We start from the raw sequence: 27607 nt of genomic DNA, 5'->3' as shown, positions 1-27607 counted from the left end.
TTTACTAACTCCTTTTTGAACTCAGGGTCTGATAGACTGGAGAATTCTGTTTTGTTATTTGTTCTTTCAGGGGATTTCTCTTGTTCTTTTAGGTGGGAGTAGCTCCTCTGCTTTTTTTTTTTTTTTTTTTTTTTTGCAGTACGCGGGCCTCTCGCTGTTGTGGCCTCTCCCGCTGTGGAGCACAGGCTCTGGACGCGCAGGCTCAGCGGCCATGGCTCACAGGCCCAGCCGCTCCACGGCATGTGGGATCTTCCCAGACCGGGGCACAAACCCGTGTCCCCTGCATCGGCAGGTGGACTCTCAACCACTGCGCCACCAGGGAAGCCCTGCTTTTTCATTTTACTTAACTTTCTCTGTCTCTATGAATTTAGGGGAAACAGTTATCTACTGTGGTCTTGAAGGGATGTTTTTATGTGGGAATGTCCCTATGTAGATTGAGTGAGCCCAATCTTTTTGGTGCGAGGGCCAGTTTTGACATGGATGCCAGCCACATCTTTCCTTGGGGTGTGCTGGCTGTTATCCCCTTGACAGAGGGTGTGATTGGTGTTGTGGTGTCCAGAGCCTGTGCAGGATGAGGGGCAGGTCCTCCTCTTTGCTGTCACCACCCTGTCAGGGGCAGGGTCTGTTCCCTAGTTGTTAAAGTAGAAACCCTGAGGGTTGTGTTAGATCAGGCTCTGTTGTCCTTGAGTGTGTGGTCACAGCAAACATATATGTTGCCCATGCAGTCATCTGAAGTTCTGTCCAGAAACAGCCCAAGGTCATGTCTCTTTCTCTGTGTATTCATCCGAGACCTAGTGGTAGGCTGTGGTGTGGAATAGGCTGGGGCTGGGACACAGTGGCTTGCAGGAATCAAGCATGTAGTCCAGTTGATCAGTCATTTACTTTATGATTAATGTTTTTTTTAATCCTGTTGAAGACATCTTGCCAATTATAAGCTGATGGGCTTTTCTCCCAAATTTTCTTCTGAAACCCTCATTATTTTAATACTTTATACATTTAGACATACAATCAATCCAGAAGTTACATCTGAGAATAGTACGGGTAGGGATCAAGATTTTTTTTTTCTCCTACATAAAAATCTGGTGTAGGTAGGGCTACTTCTGAACTCTATTCTGTTCAGTTGGTTTACTTGTCCATCCTTGGCCAACATCACACTGTCTTAATAATGAGAGCTTCACAATAAACCTTGACTTCTGCTACTATCTGTTCTCCAGCTTGTTATTCTTCTTTAAGATTGTCTTAGCTCTTCTTTGCCTTTCGCATAAAAGTTTTGGAAACAACTTGTCAAATTTGAAGAAAAAAGTCCCCCGGTATTCTGATTGTGATTTTGTTGAATTCAATTAAGCTATGTAATCCATGAACACAGTATATCCTCACATTTATTATCTTAAGCTTTTCATTAGAATTATTTCTAAGTATTTAATGTATTTTCATGCTACTGTAAATAGTATCACTCTTTAAATTTCATTTTCAATTGAATTGTTGCTATTTATAGAAATAAAATTAAATCTGCAATTTTGTCTTGTATCCAAAAACACTACTAAATTCATTTATTAAATCTGACAGATTGATGATTTTTGAATTTTCAATATACATCGTATTGTTTTCTACAAATAATGATAGTATTATTTCTTCCTTTCCAGTTTTTGTATCTTTATTCATCTTGCTTTGAAGAAAAGTGATTTTACCAGGCATCCATGCTTTATTCCCATTTTCAGGGGGAAAACTTTCAACATTTCACCATCAAGTACAATGCACATCTAGTGTTTTGTAGATAGTCTATCAAATTAAGGAAGTTTCTTTCTGTTCCTAGTTTCCTGAGACTTTTTATTGTGGTAGGGAGTTAAATTTTACTAATTATTTTCTGATTTCTTGAGATAATCATATAATTTTTCTTCTTTTTATTCTGTCAATATGGTGATTTATGTTGATTTATTTTCAAATGTTAAACCATCTTTGTTTAATTAATATATTTTATTTGCTAATAGTTAAGTATTTTGAAACTAAGTTCATGAGTAAGATTGCCTATAGTTATCTTTTTTCAAAACTCTGTTCCAAGTTTGTTATCAAGATTATGCTGGGCTCAAAAGCAGTTGAGAAGGAATTCCCCATTTTATACTCTCTGGAACAGAGATGTAAGATTGCTTTTATTTCTTCCTTTTCATGACTGGAAAAGTTCACTATGAAGTCCTCTAGACCTAAGGTTTTCTTTAGTTGGATTTTTAAAAAATTTCTTTAATGCTGTGTTTAACCCATATATTCAAATTAGTATCATTTCAACATTTCAATAAATATTACTGAGATATTTTATTGGTGTGTCACACTAAGTGTTTTGAAATCCAGTGCAAGTTTTACACTTAATAACACATTTCAAGCATTCAATAGCATGACCACTGAAATTCTAGAAAATGTGTTGTTTTTACCCTTTCACATTTAGATCTTTGTCTACTTGAAACCGATTTTTGAGTATAGTGTGAGGTAGGAATCTAGTTTCATTTTTTCCATATGAGTATCCAGTTTGACCCAGAACCAATTTATTGAAAAGACAGTCCTATCCCCCTGTTCTGCTATGATCCTTTTGTCTTAAATCAAGTGTCCACATATGTGTGAATCTGTTTCTGGACTCTATTCCATGTCATCTATTTATTCATCTACACAATCTTAATTACTGTAATTTTTGTAATAAGTCCTGATATCTGGTAGGGAAATTGTTCCTAACAGTTTTTAAGACAGTCTTAGCTATTCCTGGTCCTTTGCCATTCCATATAAATTACCTGTGAAGTTCCTCAAAAATATCTGTCAGGATTTTGACTGAGATTGCACTGAATTTATATATCAGTTTGAGAAGAGCACTTTCTAAAGAAATAAATTATCTGTTCATCTGATGCCATCATCTAGGTAGGATCTGGACAGGTCCTTGCCTTCTAGACTCTGCTACTTTCCACATTCTGGGGTATAAGCAACTGACTGAGAGGCTCAACCTTCAGAGCTTTGATGAGAACACAATGGAGCCCCCCCTCCCCCATTCTTGCAGGAGAATGTCCCTGACAAGGCAGAACAAGGGCAGAAAGTCCCTGGCAAGGTTCTAAAATCACAGGATGCAGGAAAAGATGGAGTCTTCGAGGAACCAGACCAAAAAACCTTGAGTCCTCATCTGTCTACAATATGGGCCTTGGGCCCTTGTGTGTGAGTTCCCAGGAGTCACCCATTCTTGCACTCACTCTAACCCAGGGTAGATCAATAGACTTATCCTCCTAGAGATCAGATTAGATGCTTTCCACTCCTCACTCTCCTCTACCTTCTCTGTCAGTGGTCTTGCTGCTTGCTTTGTGGTAACAGATGAAGTTTCATAAAGAAGCCAATTACAAATGTAGAGAATTATGCAGGCTGGCTGATCAGGCAGGAAAGGAAAGGAACAAACAGACTCTCTAGAAAAAGGAACTTGTTAAAGGTGTCTGTGGCATCTGAAGAGGACTGATGAGGATGAAGAAAAAATAAAGACAGTAGTAAGATAATCAGAAGGCAAAATACAGATAGTAGTAAGATAACCAGGATCTGGTCATAGCTGAAAACACCATCATAGAAAAGAGGTCCTGTAAATAAATGAGCTTACCGTTCAATCTAAATGTTGTTTGGACATCATCTTGAATTCCCTATGTTCACCAGGTCACACTTCTGGGAATCCACCATCCTGGCAATTCTGAACTGCACCAGATCTATCCTACTAGTAGATAAATCATCTCTCAAAGATGTTATCTGTGAATCTCCAGATCTGATTGGGGGTGGCTGGAGTTTTGATTAGGACCAGAGTACAAGGGACCAGGAAGAAGCTAGGAGGAGGAGTAGCGGCAAAGATAAAGGAGTAACAAGAAAGGGGAGCAAGATGAACAGGGCAGCAAGTGGACAGTCTGGAAGGAATAGGGGAAGAGCTGGGAACAAAAATCCTTAAGGTAGGGTGGCAGAAAGGGATGACACTCGTCAGAAGAGGGAAACAGGTACAGCATAAAGCTGAAAGAGGTGGACAGTGCTGAGAAGTAGACTGAGGGCTAAAAGACTGAGGAGACAGGGGAGGATGGTGGGTTGGATAACATGAGCAAGAAGGAACAGAAATAGGAAGTGGAGGCAGGGAATGGAATGGAGAAATTAGAGTTAGCTTTCCTGTCATTTTTTCAAATGGCATTTCTCTACTCATCTTGTGAAAACGAGTAACCAGCATAAGCTGAGAGCTACTCCAACAACTATATCTCACACACTACTGCTCACGTCACTCCATGTCGGAATGCTCACTGTGAGACGAAGTGAAACAGATCAGGGACTTCCTTGGTGGTCCAGTGGTTAAGAATCTGCCTTCCAATGCAGGGGATGCAGGTTCAATCCCTTAGTCAGGGAACTACGATCCCTCAGTCAGGGAACTAAGATCCCATATGCAGTGAGGCAACTAAGCCCACGTGCTCTAGAGCCCCATGCCACAACAAGACAGAAGCCCGTGTGCCGCAATGAAAGATCCCACATGCCGCAACTAAGACCCAATGCAACCAAATAAATAAATAGATATTTTAAAAAAACCAACAGATCAGATTTGTGGTTACCAGAGATGGGGTCTAAGGGGAGGGAGAAATGGATGAAGGTGGTCAAAAGGTACAGCTTATAAGATCCAGCTAATTAAGATTAACACTGATGTCAGTAGGCCCTTCCTATACAATAAGTCTAGTTACCATCTGTCAACTTACAAAGATATTACATTACTGCCAACTATATTCCCCACACTGTACATTTCATCCTGTGACTCATTTATTTTGTGACTGGAAGTCTAACTTAATTTCCCAAACCTATTTCAAACATACCCCACTGTGCCTCCCTTCTGGCAACCACCTGTTTGTTCCCTGTATCTATGACTCTCCTTCTGTTTTGTTATTTTTGTTTATCTGTTTTGTCTTTTAAGATTCCACATATAAGGGAAATCATACAGTATTTGTCCTTCTCTGACTTATTTCACTTAGAATAATACCTTCTAGGTCCATCCATATCATCATAAATGGAGAGATTTCAATCTTTTTATGGCTGAGCAATATTCCATTGTACATGTGTACCACATCTTCTTTAACCATTCATCTATTGATGGGCACTTAGGTTGCTTCCATATCTTGGCTATTATAAATAATATGCTGCAATAACAAAGGGATGCATATATCTTTTAGAATTAATGTTTTTGCTTTCTTTGGAAATACCCAGATATGGAATTGCTGGATTGCATGGTAATTATATTTTCCATTTTTAGAGGAACCTCCATACATTTTTTGTAGTGAATGCACGAATTTGCATTCCCACCAACAGTGTACAAGGGTTCCCTTTTTTCCACATCCTAGCCAACAACTGTTATTTCTAGTATTTTTTTTTTTTTTTTTTTTTTTTTGCGGTACGTGGGCCTTTCACTGTTGTGGCCTCTCCCGTTGTGGAGCACAGGCTCCAGACGCGCAGGCTCAGCGGCCATGGCTCACGGGCCCAGCCGCTCCGCGGCATGTGGGATCTTCCCGGACCGGGGCACGAACCCGTGTCCCCTGCATCGGCAGGCGGACTCTCAACCACTGTGCCGCCAGGGAAGCCCATTTCTAGTATTTTTGATAAAAGCCACTCTGACAGGTATGAGGTGATATCTCATGGTTTTGATTTGCATTTTCCTGGTGATTAGGGATGTTGAGTACCTCTTCATGTATCTGTTGGCCATCTATATGTCTTCTTTGAAAAACGTCTATTCAGCTTCTCTACCCATTTTTAATCAGGTTGTTTTTCTGATGTTGAATTGTATGAGTTCTTCATATATTAACCCCTTATCAGATATATAATTTGCAAATATCTTCTCCCACTCAGGAAGCAGCTTTTTCATTTTGTGAATGGTTTCCTTTGTTGTGCAAAAGCTTTTTAGTTTGATGTAGTATCATTTTTCCTTTTGTCTCCCTTGCCTAAGGAGACAGATCCAAAAACATACTGCTAAGAAAGATGTCAACAACAGTACTGACTGTTTTATTCTAGAAATTTTATGGTTTCAGGTCTTACATTTAAGTCATTAATCCATTTTGAACTTTTGTGCATGGTGAGAAGTCATCCAGTCTGATTCTTTTGCATGTAGCTGCCCAGTAATCTTGATATCTTTGTCACTCACTATATAAGGTGGGTTAGTTTTTGGACTTTTTATTGTTACATTGATCTATGTGTCTGTTTTGTGCTGGTACCATACTGTTTTGATGACTGTAGCTTTGTAATATAGTTTGAAATCAGGGCATGTGATACCTCCAGCTCTGTTCTTCTTTCTCAAGATTATTTTGGCTATTTGGGGTCTTTTGTGTTTCCATACAAATTTTAGAGTTATTTGTTCTAGTTCTGTGAAAAATGCCATTGCTATTTTGATAGGGATTGCATTGAATAATATGGTCATTTTACCAATATTAATTCTTCCAATCCATGAACACAGGATATCTTTCCATCTGTTTGTGCTGTCTTCAATTTATTTCATCACTGTCTTATAGCTTTCTATAAGGTCTTTTACCTCCTTAGATTTATTCCTAGGTGTTACGATTTTTTATATACAGTATCATCTCATCTGCAAACAGTGTAAGTTTTATTTCTTCCTTTCCAGTTTGGATTCTTTTTCTTATCTGATTGCTGTGGCTAGAATTCCCAATACTATGCTGAATAGAAGTGGTGAGCCTGAGCATCCTTGTATTGCTACTGATCTTAGAGGAAATGCTTTCAGTGTTTCACACTGGGTACAATATTGGCTGTAAGGTTTTCATATATGGCCTTTACCATGTAGAGGTAAGTTCCCTCTACACACACTTTGTTAATAATTAACATGAATGAATGTTAAATTACTTCAAAATATTTTTCTGCATTATTGAGATAATCGTATGATTTCTAATCTTCAATTTGTTAATATGGTGTATTTTATTGACTGATTTGCTGATATTGCACCATCCTAGAATCCCTGTGATAAATCTCACTTGATCATGGTGTATGACACTTTGAATGTATTGTTGAATTTGGCCTGCTAATATTTTGTTGAGAATTTCTGCATCTATGATGTTGGCCTATAATTTTCTTTTATTGTGATGTCTTTGGTTTTAAAATGAGAATGATGATGGCCTCAAAAAATGAATTTAGAAGTGTTCCCACTTCCACTTTTTGGAATAATTTGAGAACAGCAGGTGTTAAACTGTTCTTATACTGGACTTCCGTTTGCTGAAAGTTATTTTTATTATTATTAATTATTCAATTTCATTACTGTGATACAGTCTGTTCATACTTTCTATTTCTTCCTGATTCAGTCTAGGGAGACTGTACATTTCTAGATATTTATCAGTTTCTTCTAGGTTGTCCATTTTGGTGTACAATTGTTCATAGTAATCTCTTATGATCCTTTGTGTTTCTGTGGTATCGGCTGTAACTTCTCTTTCGTTTCTGATTTTATTTACTTGGATCCTCTCTTTTTTTTCTTGACTTTTCTGGCTAAAGATTTATCAATTTTGTTTCTTTTCAAAGAGTCAGCTCTTAATTTCTTTGATTTTTTTTTCTATCTTTTTTTTCATCTCTATGTCATGTATTTCTGCTCTGATCTTTATTCTTTCTTTCCTTTTGCTAATTTGGGCTTTTGTTTGTTCTTCTTTTTCTAGTTTCTTTAGATGGTAGTTTAGGTTGTTTGAGATTTTCTGTTTCCTGATATAGGTTTGTATCACATTAAACCTCCCTCTCAGAACTGCTTTTGCTGCACTGCACAGATTTTGGATCATGGTGCTTCCGATTTCACTGTGTCTCCAGGTATTTTTTGATTGCCTCTTCGATTTATTCACTGACTCACTGGTTGTTTAGTGGCACATTGTTCAGCCTCCATGAGTTTGTATTTATGCAATTTTTTTTTACTATTTGATTTCTAATCTCATAATTTTGTGGTTGGAAAACATGCTTGATATGTGAAATGGTTTTTAATATTAAATTCAGTGTTTTAAACAATGAAAGACTACTCAGATTTCTACTGCTTCTTGTGTCAGTTTTATTAAGTTTTGCTTTTCAAGATATTTTATCTATTTCACCTAAATTGTCAAAGATATTAGTGTAAGGTTGTTTATAATATCCTCATAATCATTTTTAATGTATGTAACATCTGCAGCAATGTCAAATTTTTCATCTGATCCTTATAATTTGCTTTTTATCTGTTCTTTTTCTTTAATCTACCCTGGTAGAGATTTACGGACATTAGTGATTTTTAAATCAACCAACTTATTACCCTTGTTTTTCCCATATTTATATTTATTTTTTTATTTCAATGATTTTTACCTCACTTCTTTCCTCTTTCTTTCTCTGGATTTAATTTCCTCAGCTTTCTCTACCTTTTTCTATCTTTTCTCTTTTTCAAATACATGTAGTAGGTCTATAAACTTCCCTCTAAGCACTACTTTAGCTACATCCTACAAGTTCAAAGAAATATTAAATTTTTATGTTGATACAATTACTGATTGTTGCTTCATATGTCATAAAAAATAATAGAAGTTTCCTTTGAGGAGATTGGCCAAGATGGTGGGGTAGAAAGACTCTGACCTCACCTCCTCTCATGAGCACACCAAAATCACAACTATCTGCAGAACAACCATTAATGGAAAAAATCAGAACCTACCAGAAAAGGTCTTCCATAAATAAAGACATAAAGAAGGAATGACCACAAAACAGGTAGGAGGGAAGTGCACTCACGATATAATCAAGTCCCATACCCCAGGTGGGCAACTCAAACTGGAGAATAATTATATTGCAGAGGTTCTCCCACAGGAGTGAGAGTTCTGAGGCTCACGTTGGGCTCCTCAGCCCAGAGATTCCTGAACCAGGAAAAGGAACCCCCAGAGCATCTGGCTTTGAAGGACAGGGAGACTTAATTCTGGGGGCCCCACAGGACTGAGGGAAATAGAGACTTCACTCTTAAAGGGTGCACACAAAGTCTCACATGCACCAGGAGCAAGGGAAAAAGGAGTAAGCTGATAGAAGCCAGGGCCAGACAACCTTGGTAGTCTTGGGGAGACTCCTGGAGAGGTGTGGGTGGCTGTGGCTCACCCTGGAGACATAGAAACTGGCAGCAGACATAAGTGGGAGCTATCTTCTGCATGGATGCTGCAGTTGGTGGCCACCATCTTGGGATCCTCCTCCCTCAAGCTCATCAGTGCCAAGACCTGACCCCACCCAACAGCCTGCAGGCACCAGTGCTGGGACACCTCAGGCCAAACTACTAATTGGGCAAGGACACAGCCCACCCATCAGCAGACGGGCTGCCTAAAGAATTTCTGAGTGCACAACCACCTCTAGACATGCCTCTAGACATAGCACTGCCCACCAGAGGCCCAAGACTCAACTCCACCCACCAGTGGGCAGGCACCAACTCTGCACTCCAGGAAGCATATGCTAGCCTCACATACCAGAGATGAGACAACAGATGCAAGAAAATCATAGTCCTACAGCATGCATATCTAGCCTGCCCACATCAGGGCACACCCTACTCTAGGACCAGCCCTGCCCACTAGCAGGCCAATGCAAGCTTCGGTACACCCCAGAGCCCATACCTACTGTGTCAGTATCCGGCCCCCCAAACAGCACTCTGACAGCAGCTCTCGGATCCCTTGGCCCCTCCTTCACCCAGCTATTCCTGCCACTAATCTGGCACTAACCCCAGGACTTGGCTTCAACCACCAGTTGAAGCCTCCAGTAACAGGCTGGAATCTTCTGGATGCTGACACTGCCCACCAGTGAGCCAACACTAACCCCAGGGCTCCCTATGGCTCTGCAGCCAGCCGCCTTGTGACCATGCCCCGCTAACCAGCAGCATCCACACAAGGTAGCACCTGGCAACTAACCAGGCTAGGGGCCAACCACGCCTACCAGACCACCCACATAATGAGCCCAACAAAAAAGAAGGACACACGCAGCCCTAGAATATATAGCTTGTGTGACGAGAGGGGCTGCACTCCTGGTGCACATTGTACGTCTCCTACAGAAGGCCATTCTCCAAGGTCAAGAAATGTAACTAACCTACCATATATATAAAAATAGCAACTTAGGCAAAGTGAGGCGGCAGAATAAGATGTCCCAGATAAAGAACAAGATAGAATCCCAGAAGAAGAAATAACTGAAGTGGAGATAAGCATCTACCTGAGAAAAGGTTGGAGTAATGAGCGTAAAGATGATCAAAGTACTCGGGAGAAGAACGGATGCAAAAAGCAAAAAGTTAGAAGTTTGTAAGAAAGAGTTAGAAAATATAAAGAACAATCACACAGAGATGAGGAATACAATAATGGAAACAAAAAATACACTAGAAGGAATCAATAGTAGACTAAATGATTCAAAAGAATGGACCAGTGAGCTGGAAGAAATAGTACTAGAAATCATTACCGCTGAACAGAAAAAAATGAAAAGAAATAAGGACAGTTTAAGAGACCTCTGGGACAATATCAAGCACACTAATATTTGCATTATAGGGGTGAGAAGGAGCAGAGAGAGATAAAAGTCCTGAGAACATTATTTTAACAAACAATAGGTGAAAACTTCTCTAACCTGGGAAAGAAAATAGTCACCTAAGTCCAGGAAGTGCAGTGAGTCCCATATAGAATGAACCCAAAGAGGAACACACCAAAACACATTGTAATTAAAATAACAAAAGTTAAATATAAAGAAAGCATATTAAAAGCAGCAAGGGAAAAATCAACAAATGACATAAAACAGAATGCCCATAAGGCTGTCAATGATTTTTCAGCAGAAACTCTGCAGGCCAAAAGGGAGTGTCATGATATTAAAAGTGAGGAAAGGGAAAAACCTACAACCAAGAATACTATACCCAGCAAGGCTCTGGATCAGATTTGCTGGAGGGATCAAAACCTTTACAGATAAGCAAAAGCTGAAAGAGTTCAACAGCCCCAAACCAGCTTTACAGCAAATGTTAAAGGAACTTCTCAGGTGAAAAAGGAAAGGCCACAACTAGAAACAAGAAAATTACTTAATGGAAAAGCTCACCAGTAAAGGCAAACATATAGTAATGGTAGAAAATCATCCACACACAAACCTAGTAGGGAGGTTAAAAGACAAAACTAATCAAATCATCTGTATCCACAATAAGCAGTTAAGGGAAACACAAAATAATTAGATGTAAAATATGATATCAAAACAGTAATTGTGAGGGGAGAAGAGGACAAATGCAGGGTTTTAAAAATGCATTTGAAATTAGAAGATCAGCAACTTTAAACAATCATGTATAAATATGGACTGCTATACAAAAACCTCATGGTAACCAAAAAACCAAAAATCTATAGTAGATATACACACAGAAAAGAAAAAGGAATTCAAACATGACACTAAAGATAATCATCAGATCACAACAGAAGAGAACAAAAGAAGAAAGGGGGGAAAAAGACCTGGAAAAACATATAGAAAACAATTACCAAAATGGCAGTAAGAACATACATATCAATAACTATGTTAAGTGTAAACGGACTAAATGCTCCAACCAAAAGATACAGTGTGGCTGAATGGATACAAAAACAAGACCCTTAAATTATGCTGCCTACAAGAGACTTACTTAAGACCTAGAGACACACACAGACTGAAAGTGAAGGGATCAAAAAGGTACTTCATGCAAATGAAAATCAAAAGAAAGCCAGAGTAGCAATACTTATATCAGACAAAAAGACTTTAAAATAAAGACTGTTACAAGAGACAAAGAAGGACACTATATAATGACCAAAAGACCAATCCAAGAAGATATAACAATTGTACATATGTACGTACTCAACATAGAAGCACCTAAACATATAAGGCAAATATTAATGGACATAAAAGGAGAAATCAACAGTAACACTAATAGTAGTAGGGGACTTTAACAGTAATACTAATAATAGTATAGATCATCCAGACAGAAAATCAATAAGGAAACACAGGCCTTAAATGACACATTAGACCAGATGGACTTAATTGATATACATAAAGCATTCTACCTGAAAGCAGCAGAATACACATTCTTTTCAAGTGCTTATGGAACATTCTCCAGAATAGATCACATACTAGGCCACAAAACAAGCCTAAGTAAATTTAAGAAAATTGAAGTCATATCAAGCATGTTTTCCAACCACAGTGCTATGAGACTAGAAATCAATTACAGGAAAAAAACCTGCAAAAAATCACAGACACATGGAGGCTAAACAACATAATACTAAACAACCAATTTATGACTAAAGAAGTCAGAAGAAATAAAAAAATACCCATAAACAAGTGAAAATGAAAAGAGAACCATCCAAAATCTATGGGACGCAGCAAAAGCAGTTCTAAGAGGAAAGTTTATACTGATAGGAGCTTACCTCAGGAAACAAGAGAAATCTCAAATAAACAACCTAACCTTATACCTAAAGCAACTAGAGAATGAAGAACAAACAAACTCAAAGTTAGTAGAAGGAAAGAAATCATAAAGATCACAGAAATAAATGAAACAGAGACTAAGAAAACAATAGGAAAGATCAATGAAACTTAAAGATGGTTCATTGAAAAGATAAACAAAATTGAAAAATCTTTAGCTAAGCTCATCAAGAAAAAAAGAGAGAGGGTGTAAATCAATAAAATCAGAAAGGAAAGAGAAGTTACAACCAATGCCACAGATATACAAAGTACTGTAAGAGACTACTACAAACAACTATATGCCAATAAAATGGACAACCTAGAAGAAATGCAGAAATTTTTAGAAAGGTACACTCTCCCAAGACTGAGCCAGGATGAAATAGAAAATATGATCAGACCAATTACTAGTAATAATATTGAATCTATACTTTTAAAACTCCTAACAAACAAAAGATCAGAACCAGATGGCTTAGTAGTTGAATTCAACCAAACATTTAGAGAAGAATTAACACCTATCCTTCTCAAATTACTCGAAAAAACTGTAGAGGAAGGAACATTTCAGAACTTATTTTATGAGGCCAGCCTCACCATGATACCGAAACCAAACAAAGATATCAAAAAAACCCCAAAATTACAGGCCAATGTCACTAATGAACATAGATTCAAAAATCCTCAAAGAATACTAGCAAACTGAATCCAACAATACAGTAAAAGGATCATGCCTCATGATCAAGTGGGATTTATCTCAGGGATGCAAGGATTTTTCAATACCTGCAAGTCAATCAATGAGATACACTCTGTTAACAAATTGAAAAATAAAAACCATATGATCATCCCAGTAAGCACAGAAAAATCTTTTGACAAAATTCAACACTCATTTATGATAAAAACTCTCCAAAAAGCAGGTGTAGAGGGAACATGCCTCAACATAAAAGAAGCCATATATGACAAACCCACAGCTAACATCATACTCAAGAGTGAAAAGCTAAAAGCATTTCCTCTAAGATCAGCAACAAGACAAGGATGCCCACTCTCACAAAATTTATTCAACACAGTTTTGGAAGTCCTAGCCACAGCAATCAGAGACAAAAAAGTATCTAAATTGGAAGGAAAGAGGTAAAACTGCCGACTATACATAGAAAATCCTAAGGACACCACCAGAAAACTACTAGAGCTCATCAACGAATTCAGTAAAGTTGCAGGAAACAAGATTAATATACAGAAATCTGTTGCATTTCTATACACTAACAATGAAATATCAGACTGAGAAATTAAGGAAACAATCCCACTTACCATCATATCAAAAAGAATAAAACACCTAGGAATAAACCCACCTAAGGAGGCAAAAGACTTGTATTCCATAAAGTGTAAGACACTGATGAAAGAAACTGAAGATGACACAAAGAGATATATAAATATACTGTGTTCTTGGACTAGAAGAATCAATATTTTTAAAATGGCCATACTACTCAAGGCAATCTACAGATTCAATGCAGTCCTTATCAAAATACCACTGGCATTTTTCATAGACCTAAATTTTAAAATATGAAAGCAAACACAAAAGACCCCAAATAGCCAAAACAATCTTGAGACAAAAGGGAGGTGGAGGAATTATGCTTCCTGACTTCAGACTATACTACAAAGTTACAGTAATGAAAGCAGTATGGTACTGGCACAAAAGCAAACACATATATCAATGGAACAGGATAGAAAGCCCAGAAATAAACCCATACACTTACAGCAGAGGCAGCAAGACTATATAATGGAGAAAAGAGAGTCTTGTCAATAAGTGGTGCTGGGGAAACTGGACGGCTACATATGAAAGAATGAAATTAGAACATTCTCCAACACCATATACAAAAATAAACGCAAAATTGATTAAAGACCTAAATGTAACACTGGAAGCCTAAAACTCTTAGCAGAAAACATAGGCAGACCCCTCTCTGACACAAATTCCAGCAATATTTTTTGGATCCTTCTCCTCAGGCAAAGGAAATAAAACCCCCAATAAACAAATAGGACCTAACTAAACTTAAAACCTTTTGCACAGCAAAGGAAACCATTGACAAAATGAAAAGACAACCTACTTAATGGGAGAAAATATTTCCAAATGATATGACTGATAAGGGATTAATATCCAACATATAAACAGTTCATACAACTCAACATCGAAAAAACAAATAACTTGATTAAAAAGTGGGCAGAAGTAGTGAACAGACATTTTTACAAAGAGGAAAGGCAGATGGCCGACAGGCCCATGAAAAGATGCTCAACATCACTAATCATCAGGGAAATGCAAATCAAAACCACACTGAAATATCACCTCACACCTGTCAGAATGGTTATCATCAAAAAGGACACAACAAATGTTAGCAAGACGTGGAAAAAAGGGGAACCCTAGTACACTGTTGGTGAGAATGTAAATTGTTGCACCCACTATGGAAAACGGTATGAAGGCTTCTCAAAAACTAAAAACACAGCTACCATATGACCCAGCAATTCCATTCCTGGGTACATATCTATAAAAAACAAAAACACTAATTTGAAAACATACATGCACCCCAATGTTCATATCATGCATTATTTACAGCTGCCAAGATATGGAAGCTACCTAAATGTCCATCAATAGATGAATTGCTAAAGAAGATGTGGCATAAAATAATGTGTGTATATATATACACACATATACATTTATACAGTGGAATACTACTCAGCCATGAGTAGTTTTCCATTGTATTTCCATGAAAAGAAGGAAATTTTGCCATTTGCAGCAATATGAATGGACTTGGAGGCATTATGCTAAGTGAAGTAAGTCAGACAGAGAAAGACAAATACTGTATGATCTCACTTATACGGAATCAGATATACAACAAGCTAGTGAATACAACCTAAAAGAAGCAGACTCACAGATATAAAGAACAAACTAGTGGTTACCAGTGGGGAGAGAGGATGAGGAAGAGGTTATATAGGGGTAGGAGAGTAAGAGGTACAAATTATTAGGTATAAAATAAGCAACAGGGGTATACTGTACAACACTGAGAATATAGCCAATATTTATAATAACTATAAATGAAATCAACCTTTAAAAATTGTGAATCACTAAGAATTGTACACCTATAACTTGTATATCAATTATACTTCAATTTAAAAATAATAATAGAGAAATGTCATATAGTTTTACCCAATTTTCCCCTAATGGTAACATCTTGCAAAACTCTAGACAATACAGTACAATATCACTTCCATAATAATGATATTAAGTTAAAACACAGAATAGTTCTATAACCCAAAGATCCTTAATGTTGCACTTTTATGGCAACACTCATCCACCTCCTACCCCTCCCCACCCCTGAACTCTGACAACCACTAATATGTTCTCCATCTATATAATTTTGTCATTTAAAGAATGTTACATAGGGACTTCCCTGGTGGCGCAGTGCTTAGGGGTCCGCCTGCCAATGCAGGGGACACGGGTTCGAGCTCTGGTCCAAGAAGATCCCACATGCCACGGAGCAAATGGGCTCATGTGCCACAACTGCTGAGCCTGCGCTCTGGAGCCCGCAAGCCACAGCTGCTGAGCCTGTGTGCCACAACTGCTGAGGCCCGCACACTTAGAGCCTGTGCTCTGCAATAAGCGAGGCCACTACAATGAGAGGCCTGCGCACTGCAACAAGGAGTGGCCCCCGCTCGCTGAAACTGGAGAAAGCCCGTGCACAGCAACAGAGACCCAAAGCAGCCAAAAATGGAAAAAAAAAAAAAAGTTATATAAATGGAACCAATAAAGTATGTAACCTTCTGTGATTGGTCTTTTTTCCACTCAGCATAATTTCCTGGACATTTTTTATGTGTATTAATAATTAATTTCTTTTTAGTGCTGAGTTATATTACATGGTAAGTATGTACCACAGTTTGTTTAACCATTCACCCAATGAAGGACATCTGGGTTGTTTCCCATTTGGGACTATTATGAACAAAGCTGCTACAAGTATTTGTGTATAGGTTTTTGTGTAAATGTAAGTTTATTTAGGTTGTCATGGTTCATTTAGGTTTCTCTATGATGAACTCACAGGAGTACAAATGCTGGGCTGTATGTTTACTTTTTTAAAAGAAACTGCCAAATTTTTTTCAGAGTATCATTTTACATTTTACCAGCAATGTCTGATTGATCCAATTTTTCTGCATACTTTCCAGTATTTGACTTTCCACTATGGCTATGTTTGATTTTAACCATTCTGGAAGGTATGTTGTGAAATCTCATTATGGTTTTAATTTTTTTAATTAACCTAGTAATTAACTGTAGTAGGCTGAATAATGGACACCTAAAAATATTTATGTCGCATTCTCTGAAGCTGTAAATCCTAATGATATATGGCAAAAGTAACTTTGCGGAAGTGATTAAGAATCACAGGAGGAGGAGATTATACAGCTGAACTCCATATAATTACAAGGGTCCTTATGAACAAGGAAGAATTAGAATCAGAAGAAAGGTGAAGACTGAAGCCAAAATGCCTATGCTGCTGGCTTTGAGATGAAGGAAAGGGCCACAAGCCAAGGAATGCAAGGAATGCAGCTCTAGAATGGGGAGGAGAGAGTGAAGGACCCATTCTCCCCTATACCCTGCAGAAAGTGGAGAGTGCTGCTGACACTTTCATTTGGGCCCAGTGAGACCCATTTCAAACTTCTGACTTCCAGCAGTATAAGATCACACTTTGTGTTGTTTTAAGTCACTGAGTTTGTGGTAACTTGTTAGAACAGCAATAGGAAAGTAAAACTTTAATAATGATAAATATCTTTTCATGTACCTGTCTGACATCTGTATTGTGTCTTAAACAAAAGGACTGTTTATATCTTTTGCCCAATTTCTAACTGTATAGTTGTTTTCTTTTCTTTTTTCTTCTTTTTTTTCTTAACTTTTGAGCTTTGACAGCTCTATATAATTTCTACAGAGTAGTAATTTGTTGGATATATGGTTTACAATTGTTTTCACCCAGTCTGTAATATGTCTTTCATCCTCTTGGGCACAGCAAAAGTTCTTAATATTGACAAAGTTGAATTTTTCCATTTTTCCTTTTATGGACCATGTTTGTGGTATCAAAAACTGTTTGACTAGCTCTAGATTCCAAAAAATATCTCCAATTATTTTCCCCCCAAATTTTTCAGTTTTACATCTTAAGTTTAGGTCTATGAGATATTTTGAGTGAATTTTTGTATAAAGTGTGAAGTTTTGATTGAAAAGTAAATTTAAAAAGGCAAACAGGCAAGAATCTGAGCCTTATCTTTGTTTTATATATAGTGTCCACAGCTTTTAACTGTACTTAGTAGGAGGTATAGGAATAAGTAGGTCTACTCCATCTTCCTGGAAATGAAAGTTCATCCTACAAGTTTTGCTATGTCAAATTTTGATTAAGCTCAAATATTTTCAAGTTTCATTTATAATTTTCCCTTTGATCAAGAAGTCATTAGAAGTATATTGCTTAATTTCAAAGGAATAGAGGATTTTCTAGTTTATCTTTTTGTTGTTGCTTTATACCTTAATTCCACTGTGGTCAGAAAACAAAATATGAATGATATGAATCCTCTGAAATATGTTGAGTCTATTTATGAGTCAGCTTACTGTCAATTTTGGTAACTGTTCCATGTGCACTGGAAAAGAGTATGTATTCTGTTTTCGTTGAGTCCAATGTTCTTTTTTTTTTTTTTTTTGCGGTACGCGGGCCTCTCACTGTTGTGGCCTCTCCCGTTGCAGAGCACAGGCTCCGGGTGCGCAGGCTCAGCGGCCATGGCTCACGGGCCCAGCTGCTCCACAGCATGTGGGATCTTCCCGGACCGGGGCACGAACCCATGTCCCCTGCATCGGCAGGCGGACTCTCAACCACTGCGCCACCAGGGAAGCCCCCAATGTTCTTTATATGTCATTTGGATCCAGTTTGTCAAGTATGTTGTTTGTATTTCTTATATTGTTACCAATTTTTTGTTTGTTTATTCTCTCTATTGAGAGAGGTGTGTTAAATTCTCCCTTGAAATTCTATATTTGCTTCTTTAAATTAAAAATATTTTTTGCTTTTATATATTTTGAAGCTATGCAATTGGGTATATATGGATTTACTTCTTTTTAATATGTATGTATGTATGTATTTATTTAGGCTGCACCAGGTCTTAGTTGCAGCACATGGGATCCTCATTGTGGCATGCCAACTCTTAGTTGCGGCATGCAGACTCTTAGTTGTGGCATGCAGATGTCTTAGTTGCGGCATGTGGACGCTTAGTTGCAGCGTGCGAACTCTTTAGTTACGGCATGCATGAGGGATCTAGTTCCCCAACCAGGTATTGAACCTGGGCCCCCTGCATTGGGAGTGTGGAGTCCTACCCATTGGACCGCCAAGGAAGTCCCAGTATATATGGATTTAGAATTTATAACTTACTGTTGATTTAACTCCTTCAGCAGATGTCCCTCCTCTTTATCTCAAGCAACATTTCTTACCTAATGCCTACTCTGTCTGATGTTACTAGAGCTATGTCTGCTTTCTATTAGTTAATATTTTCATGGTATAACTTTTTCTATCCTTTTCTTTTAAATCTTTCTGTTGTTGACATAGTTGGGATTTGTGCACTTATGTTTTACATAGTTGGAGTATTTAGTTCATTCACATTGAATATAATTACTTTTTATAATATAGTTGAATTAGAATAAGAGTTAGCAAAGTTTTCTGTAAAGGGCCAGACAGTAAGCTTATTAGGTTTTGTGAATAACAAGGTGTCTGTCACAGCTATTCAACCCTGCCCTTGTAGCACAAAAGAGGCCGTAGACAACACATAAGCAAATGAGTGTGGCTGTGTTCCAATAAATTTCTGTTTACTAAAACAGATGGCAGGTGAGATTTAGTCAGTGGGATATAGTTTGCTAAGCCCTGAATTAGAAGATGGCTTGAGAGGGTCTCTTAGGAGGGAAAAAAAGGCTTCAAACCATCAATATCTTGCAGAGACTATGGAGTTTAGATTCACAGGATACCAAAGTATACCAAGTGTGAATTCTAACCTTAAAACTAACAATTACATGACAATTTATTTTCCAGTTGTAGTGATTATACTGTCACTTATTAAATTAAATCCAAACTGATCAACTTACAGTACATTTCCAGCTGTAATGATTAGACTATCACTTCACACCAATCACACTAACAAAAACAAAATGAGTGACAATGCCACCTGTTGGATGTTTCAAAATTAGCACTCTCATACACCATGAAATGGAATGAAAACTAGTACAATCACCTTGAAGAGCCCTCTTGCAATTTCTAGTAAATCTGAAGATGAGAAAACTCCAATTTTAAGTATTCAACCTAAAAATACTCTCACATCTGTATACGGAGACATGTTCAAGAATGTGTTTAAGCATTACAGCAAGATGAAAAACTTGTACAAAACTTAAATGTCCTTCAACAGGGGAATGGATAAATAAATTGTGGTACAGTTATACGATGGAATGCAGTAGACAGCAGTTACAGTGCATGAACTGGTGATATATGCATCAAATATTTTAAAATAATGTTGAACAAAAAAAGCAAGTTTTGCCAAAGGATACATATAGTGTATCACTTATATTTAATTTAAAAACCTGCCAAATGATACAACAAAATGATTTCATATATGAGCATATTTAGTAAAATTATTAGTGCATGTATAGTACTGAAAACACTTCTGTTCACATGGATCCAGAAGAACTATGAAATGGATTATACTAAAAGAAAGGTAGCCTTCCAGAGAGAACTTGATGAGTTAAGGAATAAATGCATCCAACAGTCTATGTAACTTCAAGGAGTGATTTATTCAATCCAAGACCACTGAAAAATTTATTGTAATTTTTAAAGAATTAATTGAGAGACACGTGGTATTTTAACTTTCAATTTTTCAATAGTTTAAAAGCTTCTTGGGATAACTAAATACAGTCAGCCCTTGAACAACTTGGCGGGTAGAGGTGCTGATCAGCAGCCGAAAATCCACATAACTGCTATCTCTGCCTCAAAAACAAAGGAATTGATAAATGACTCACTCAAGGGTAGGAAGCTGAAACAATCTGGATAGAATCAGGACTCAGATCTTAGTCCTTTTGATTCCACATATTGTAATATCTAATCTAACACAAACCTTTGCCCATACTTACCTAATTTAAAGATTTGCAAAATGAAAATACAGGTACTGTAATTTTTGGAAAAAGTCTGCAGCTAAGAGGACCCTCACAGTTCAAAGGTCAACTGTAGTTTAAACTTTAAAAATATTACTTCTCAAATTTCTTAGAAATTTTTATAAAATCAAAATCAACTACCAGTGTTATAACTGATAGTTGAAGATGGCTGACATTTTGCAAAATAATAATTCAAGCCTTTATTATCCTCCCACCCATCAATTATGTTTCCTAGTTGTTATTCTTATCACGTATTTTTCTCCACTTTAATCTACCTTATAGATAGCACCATGCCTGTACTATTATTTTATCAAGTGTCTAACAATGACTTATTTACAATAGATGCACAATAAATTAGTGATAAACAAATAAATGAATTTCTTCCAGATTATTCAGAAAACCATTCTTCTAAAAACTATTTAGTAATCTTCTAGTGCTTATTAAATTAAATCCAAACTATTAAACTAAACCATTCAATGTCCTCTACAATGTGGAAACAACCTACCCTTCCTAATGTTACTTTCAATTACTTCTTCACATATATGAAAGAATTACACAAACTGAAGTATGTTTTGGTCGCTAAATACAACTCTCATTTTCTCACCTCCTTTGGCTTCTCATCATGCCAATGGGTCCATCTGCAATGCTCTTCACCACCCCCTCTTTTGGCCCCCATTGAAGTTCTTTCGAAATCCTACCTATTTATCAGTGCCCAGGAACTATGCCTCACATCCTTCAGGAAACTTTCCCAGATTTCTCCAACTATATATGATCTCCTTTTTTCTCTTAATACTCATATTTGGTTTCAAAGTTCTTAAGATTCAAATAAGATGCCTTTTACCTAATTATTTAATATTTCTCATCCCATATTTTCATTAGTCTCTAAGTTCCTTTGAAATCGTTATTTTATTTTTCATACCTTTATGTTGCTAAAGCCCCTGGCACAGTGCCTTACATAAAGATGGTGCTCGATATATATTGGTTAAAGTGAATTCTGTGAAGACATTGCTCCATAACTATTTTCTAATGATAGTTGCTAAGGAAATACAAATGTAAGAATAGATGACCCAATAATCTAAAGTAATTATAAAAGCTATAAGATTCTGAAAATAAATGTAATAAATCAAAACATAAGAAAAATATTTGAAAATAAAAATACAGATTCAGCCATCCCTTCCCACTTGCTAGCAAAACTTCTGGAATAAGAGACTGCATTACTTAGTAACTAGAGACCTAGTGGAAAAAAATCAGGTTGGGAAAATAAGATTGAAATTGACTACAAAGCATTTATAAGACTTTTTATATTCTCTAAAACAAAATTTAAACAAACTATACTAAAGAAAAGAAACATTTATAGAATTTTATGAATCTTGAAAAACAGATACTGTACAATTAATTTCTATCTATTTTGATCTCAAGATGACTTCCTGAGATGACAGTGATGATACATCACAGAAAGAATCTCAATAATATTTGATTGTAGTCAGGTAAACAAATTTTCTGGACACTTTTCTTCCTCTAATTAACAAAACTACATACTCTCTAAGTACTGTAATTACAGTTCTGAATGTTTAATTTTGTGCCCCTGACTTTAATCATTATCACTGGCTATCAAATAAGTAAATGGCATCCTTTCCTCTATCCTTTGGAAGAAAATAAAGTATAGGTCAATTAGCATTTTGTGAAGGTGTTCTCATACATTTTAGAGGGTTGCAGCAAACACCTACACCTTTCATTCATATCATGAGGAGACTGGTTTTCATCATTTATCAATAAAGGTTGATGTACAACCTAAGAAATTGATAGACTTACACTCAGACTCTTTAAAGTACTGAACTATTGATTTTCTATCTTCATCACGGGATGATGCAAAATCAACTCTTCAAGGTTTTACCTGAGTAATTCATCACCTGGAGAGTTTAGAACTGCACTGTCTAACACAATAGCCATAAGCCACATTAGTCTATTCAAATTTAAATTTCATTTTTCAAGTGAAAATTAGATAAAAGACCTGTCAGTTGTGCTAGCCTAATTTCAAGTGCGTAAAAGCCCCATGTGATACTGGCTACCGTATTGAACAGTACAGAATTATATATTTCCATGATCACAGGAAGTTCTACTGAACAGCACTGGTCTAGAAAGCTAATAATTTGACTTAAATAGTAAAAGTGGTTTGTTATATTTTATGTATCAAGTGTTATATTTTTAAACTCATGATCAACAGGAGTAGCCCTACTATTCCTTCAATGTAAATTTCCAATAACTATTAATTGATTACAATTGGACCAGCTCTTATATACTATACAAGACATGTCAAATTTCTTCCTGCCTCAGAGCCTCTTTTTGGTCCATTCTTTGACTTGTTCTTCACTTTCAGTGCCAACTTGAATGTTAACTGCCTTAGAGAAGGCTTCTCTGACCTTTCTACCAAAAATGGGTCTCAGCCACCACCACACAACATGCACTTTAATCTTTATCTCAGCACCGTTTATTTTGTTCATAGGTTATCACAGTTTTCATTTATTCATTCATTCATATTCTTCCATTGAAGGAGGATCCTTTGTCTGTCTTATTCATAGCTCTGTCCCCAGAGCTTACCTAGCACAGTCATGCACTCAAAAGTTATTGAATTAACACATTAATGTTTGCTGAATCAGTGAATAAATGTGCACAATGACTGTCTTTCCCCTCCACAACCAACTCATACCTCCACTGCCACACTTTTATATTTATTTCTTCCTTCCTCTTCTTTCTAGTTTATGTTATTTCTTTTCTTTCCTAGCAGACTCTCTCAATTTTTTTTTTAACTTTAATTTTGAGTTCAAGGGGTAACAAGTAGAAAAAGAAGTCCCAAGACACTTTTAGGAGAGCTTTCAGAGAAAATAAACTTATTTTTAATATTCCACCCTGTTCCTCCAGCAAGTACAAAGAGAACAAAAACACTAATCCTACCCTTCAGTACACACATACTAGTGTGGCATAGGTTACAAAGAGGATTTAATTAGCTTGCATGTGAGAAAAGGCAGGGATTTAAGGGGGAATAAAAGTAGGACGAAAGAAATGGGAAAAAAAGGGATATTTCCCACTCACCTTCTTGAATAAAATATTTTTCTTATCTTTGAATATTTGTCATCCAGTGCCTACTACTACACTCTTAGAAAGCAATGTGACTTGAAATACTTTTTATTTATATAGAAAACACAACATAGTCAAAGAAAGACAACTAAATTTCACAACAACCTGAAGGGATCATTCAAGAAACTAGTTACTTAAAGTATTTTTAGTACATATATACAATGGAATATTACTTAGCCATAAGAAAGAATGAAATAAACCCAATCAAAAAATGGGCAGATGATCTAAATAGACATTTCTCCGAAGAAGACAAACAGATGGCCAAAAAGCACATGAAAAGATGCTCAACATCACTAATTATTAGAGAAATGCAAATTAAAACTATACTGAAGCATCACCTCACACCAGTCAGAATGGCCATTATCAAAAAATCTACAAACAATAAATGCTGGAGAGGGTGTGAAGAAAAGGAAACCCTCTTACACTGTTGGTGGGAATGTAAATTGGTACAGCACTATGGATAACAGTATGGAGGTTCCTTAGAAAACTAAAAATAGAGCTACCATATGATCCAGCAATCCCACTCCTGGCATATATCTGGAGAAAACCATAATTTGAAAAGATGCATGTACCCCAATGTTCACTGCAGCACTGTTTACAATAGACAGGACATGGAACCAACCTAAATGTCCATCAACAGAGGAATGGATAAAGAAGATATGGTACATATATACAACGGAATATTACTCAGTCATAAAAAAGAACGAAATAATGCCATTTGCAGCAACATGGATGGACCTAGAGATTCTCATACTGGATGATGTAAGTCAGACAAAGAAAGACAAATATCATGTGATATTGCTTATATGTGGAATCTAAAATATGGCACAAATGAACTTATTTACAAAACAGAAAGAGAGTCACAGATGTAGAAAACAAATTTATGGTTACCAGGGGGGAAAAGGGAGGCAGGGATAAATTGGAAGACTGGGATTGACATATACACACTACTACATATAAAATAGATAACTAATAAGGACCTAGTGTATAGCACAGGAAAGTCTACTCAATACTCTGTAATGACCTACATGGGAATACAATCTAAAAAAGAGTGGATATATGTATATGTATAACTGATTCACTTTGCTGTACAACAGAAACTAACACAACATTGTAAATCATCTATACTCCAATAAAAATTTAAAAAAAAAAAAGGCAAACAACCCAATTTTTTAAATGGGCAAAATATTTAAACAGGAATGTCAGAAAAAAGAACATCCAAATGGCCAATAAGCATATGAAAATATTCTCAACACCACTATTCATCAGGGAAACGCACAATAATGCCATTATACTAAGTGTTAAAAAAGAAATAACAAGCCCCAAATGAGGTCACCCACCTCCCATCACAGCAAACCAAGTCAGTTTCAACCCCTCCCAGAGATGTGACCTTTAAAACAGTCCAACTGAGGGCTTCTCTGGTGGCGCAGTGGTTGAGAGTCCGCCTGCCGATGTAGGGGACACGGGTTCGTGCCCCGGTCCGGGAAGATTCCACATGCCGCGGAGCGGCTGGGCCCGTGAGCCATGGCCACTGAGCCTGCGCGTCCGGAGCCTGTGCTCCACAACAGGAGAGGCCACAGCAGTGAGAGGCCCGCGTACCGCAAAAAAAAAAAAAAACAGTCCAACTGAAATTTCCTGAGAAAGACCCCTGCAGTTCCGGTCCTGGGAGAAGACCTGGCCTGAAACAATCCTTTCTTTTCATTTACTAATACCTTCTTGCTCCCTCCCTTCCTTCTACCTATAAAAGCCTTCCATTTTGTACAACCCCTCCTAGTGCTGCTGATTCTTAAATTTTTGAATAAAGCCATTAGTTCTTCAAAAAATAAAAAAAGAATGAAATAATGCCATTTGCAGCAACATGAATGGACCTAGAGATTATCATACTAAGTGAAGTAAGTCAGACAGAGAAAGACAAATATATGATATTACTTACATGTGGAATCTAAAAAGATGATACAAATGAACTTACTTAAAAAACAGAAACACACTCACAGACTTCGAAAACAAACTTATGGTTACAAAAGGGGAAAGGTTGGGGCGGGGGGAGATAAATTAGGAGGTTGGGATTAACAGATACACACTACTATATATAAAATAGATAATCAACAAGGACCTACTATATAGCACAGGGAACTCTACTCAATATTCTGTAATGACCTATATGGGAAGAGAATCTGAAGAAGAATGGATATGTGTGTGTGTGTGTGTGTGTATATATATATATATATATATAAGTATATATATACACACAAAGAATGGATATATGTGTGTATATATATATATGTATATATAGGAATCACTTTGCTGTATATCTGAAACTAACACAATGTTGCAAATTGACTATACTCCAATATAAAATAAAATAAAAATAAATAAAATGAAGTATCTTTAAAAAGTTACATATAATTATAAGAAGGGAAAAAGTTTTTTTTTAAGATGAATTATGAACCAAATATATTAAATATATGAGCTATTCAACACATTGGAAGACTCCAACTTTCTGTTTAAATCCACAGAATTTATGTATCATTAGTTATTATAAAGGTATCCTGTATTTTCCTAAGAAATAATGCTATACAAAAAATCTTAAGGCAATCCACAGAACTTTGATCCAAAAGAAGTCTAAATGATCATTATGTAGTAATAGTACTAAAGAATTTTAACTATCATTTATAATACAGTTTCTAGAGAAAATTATGTTTGAAGTACCAACTTAAAATGTAAGAAATAAATATCAAACTCTTGCAGGTTTATTTTTTTGATGCTGGAAAAAAGTTTCATAAGATATGTCCACTTAACACAAGAGCTGGCAATTTTATGGTACCTAGTGTGAGAAAGAAGGGACAGTTCACTGGGACTTTATTTTGAAAAACAGAACTAAAAGGCATGAACTGTTTGTATTTCCCAAGCTGATCATGACTTTTTACATCTCCACTTTCACTGTATTTGGCACACAGAGCTCAAATAATGTTGGAAGATATGTAGGTAGGAGGGAAGAAGAGGAAAGATACAGCTGTTTAATTAATCCTACAAATATTTATTTAGTATCTAACAAGAATTGTTCTAGGAACTTGGGAAATGCAGCTGAACAAAAAGGGCAAACAAATTTATGAAGAATTTCTGTTGCTAGTAGCAACGACTAAAGTTACAGTGACAAGAGATCTGAGCCAGTGCTCCTGGGTCCCATTTACTCTCTGATAATGAATAGTTTAACTCCTACTTCTATGTCTTCCTTTAGTACAAAATAAACAGAAAACAAAAACAAAACAACAATGAATAGTTTAACTCCTACTTCTATGTCTTCCTTTAGTACAAAATAAACAGAAAACAAAAACAAAACAACAACAAAGAAAGAAATTCCTCCTGAGCATTTTATCAGAAACCAGAATAATGCTTCTGGGGTGAAAAATCCCCAAGGATGCACTACATATGACCAAGGATATGGACGTTTCTGCTAGAAAGCAGATTAAACTCGCTTTCAAGCTCTCATATCACCTCCCACTCACTAGTGCAAACTACCCAGTGAAAGTCAAGACCCATGAGGACTAGAGTCTTGAGACAGCAACATGTTCTGAAGAGATGGTAGACTGCAAAGGAATCAGGCAGTAACAATATACTAACACTAAAAATAAGAAATAGAAATCTAGATTTGACTTATGACTACAAGAATAGTACATGTAAGAGAAGAATGTGTACCTTCAAATAATTAAAGGAGCTATATAATTTCACTGAAGAGTATACTACTAAATAAGGGAAAACTTTTCGCTACTTGGTATGTTACCATCAGGCTTTAATTAATTATAATCACAGTACACAATGCAGGGACACTTAAAGGGCTATGGAGAGTCATTATTTTATCTGGTAAAACCATCTTTCATA

General features: G+C 36.6%; 1 protein-coding gene across 4 annotated transcripts in view; it reads right to left on the bottom strand.

Annotated features, from left to right (window-relative positions):
• Positions 1-27607, bottom strand: part of SCLT1 (sodium channel and clathrin linker 1) — a 268143-nt gene that overhangs the window by 220667 nt on the left and 19869 nt on the right. The gene's annotated exons all lie outside the window — the stretch shown is intronic.

The sequence above is a fragment of the Delphinapterus leucas genome, chromosome 5, assembly GCF_059928025.1.
Source record: "Delphinapterus leucas isolate spDelLeu-1000000601 "Yukka" chromosome 5, BTC_Dleu_Yukka2, whole genome shotgun sequence".
Classification (NCBI taxonomy): Eukaryota; Metazoa; Chordata; class Mammalia; order Artiodactyla; family Monodontidae; genus Delphinapterus; species Delphinapterus leucas.
This window is presented reverse-complemented; position numbering and strand designations above follow the sequence as displayed.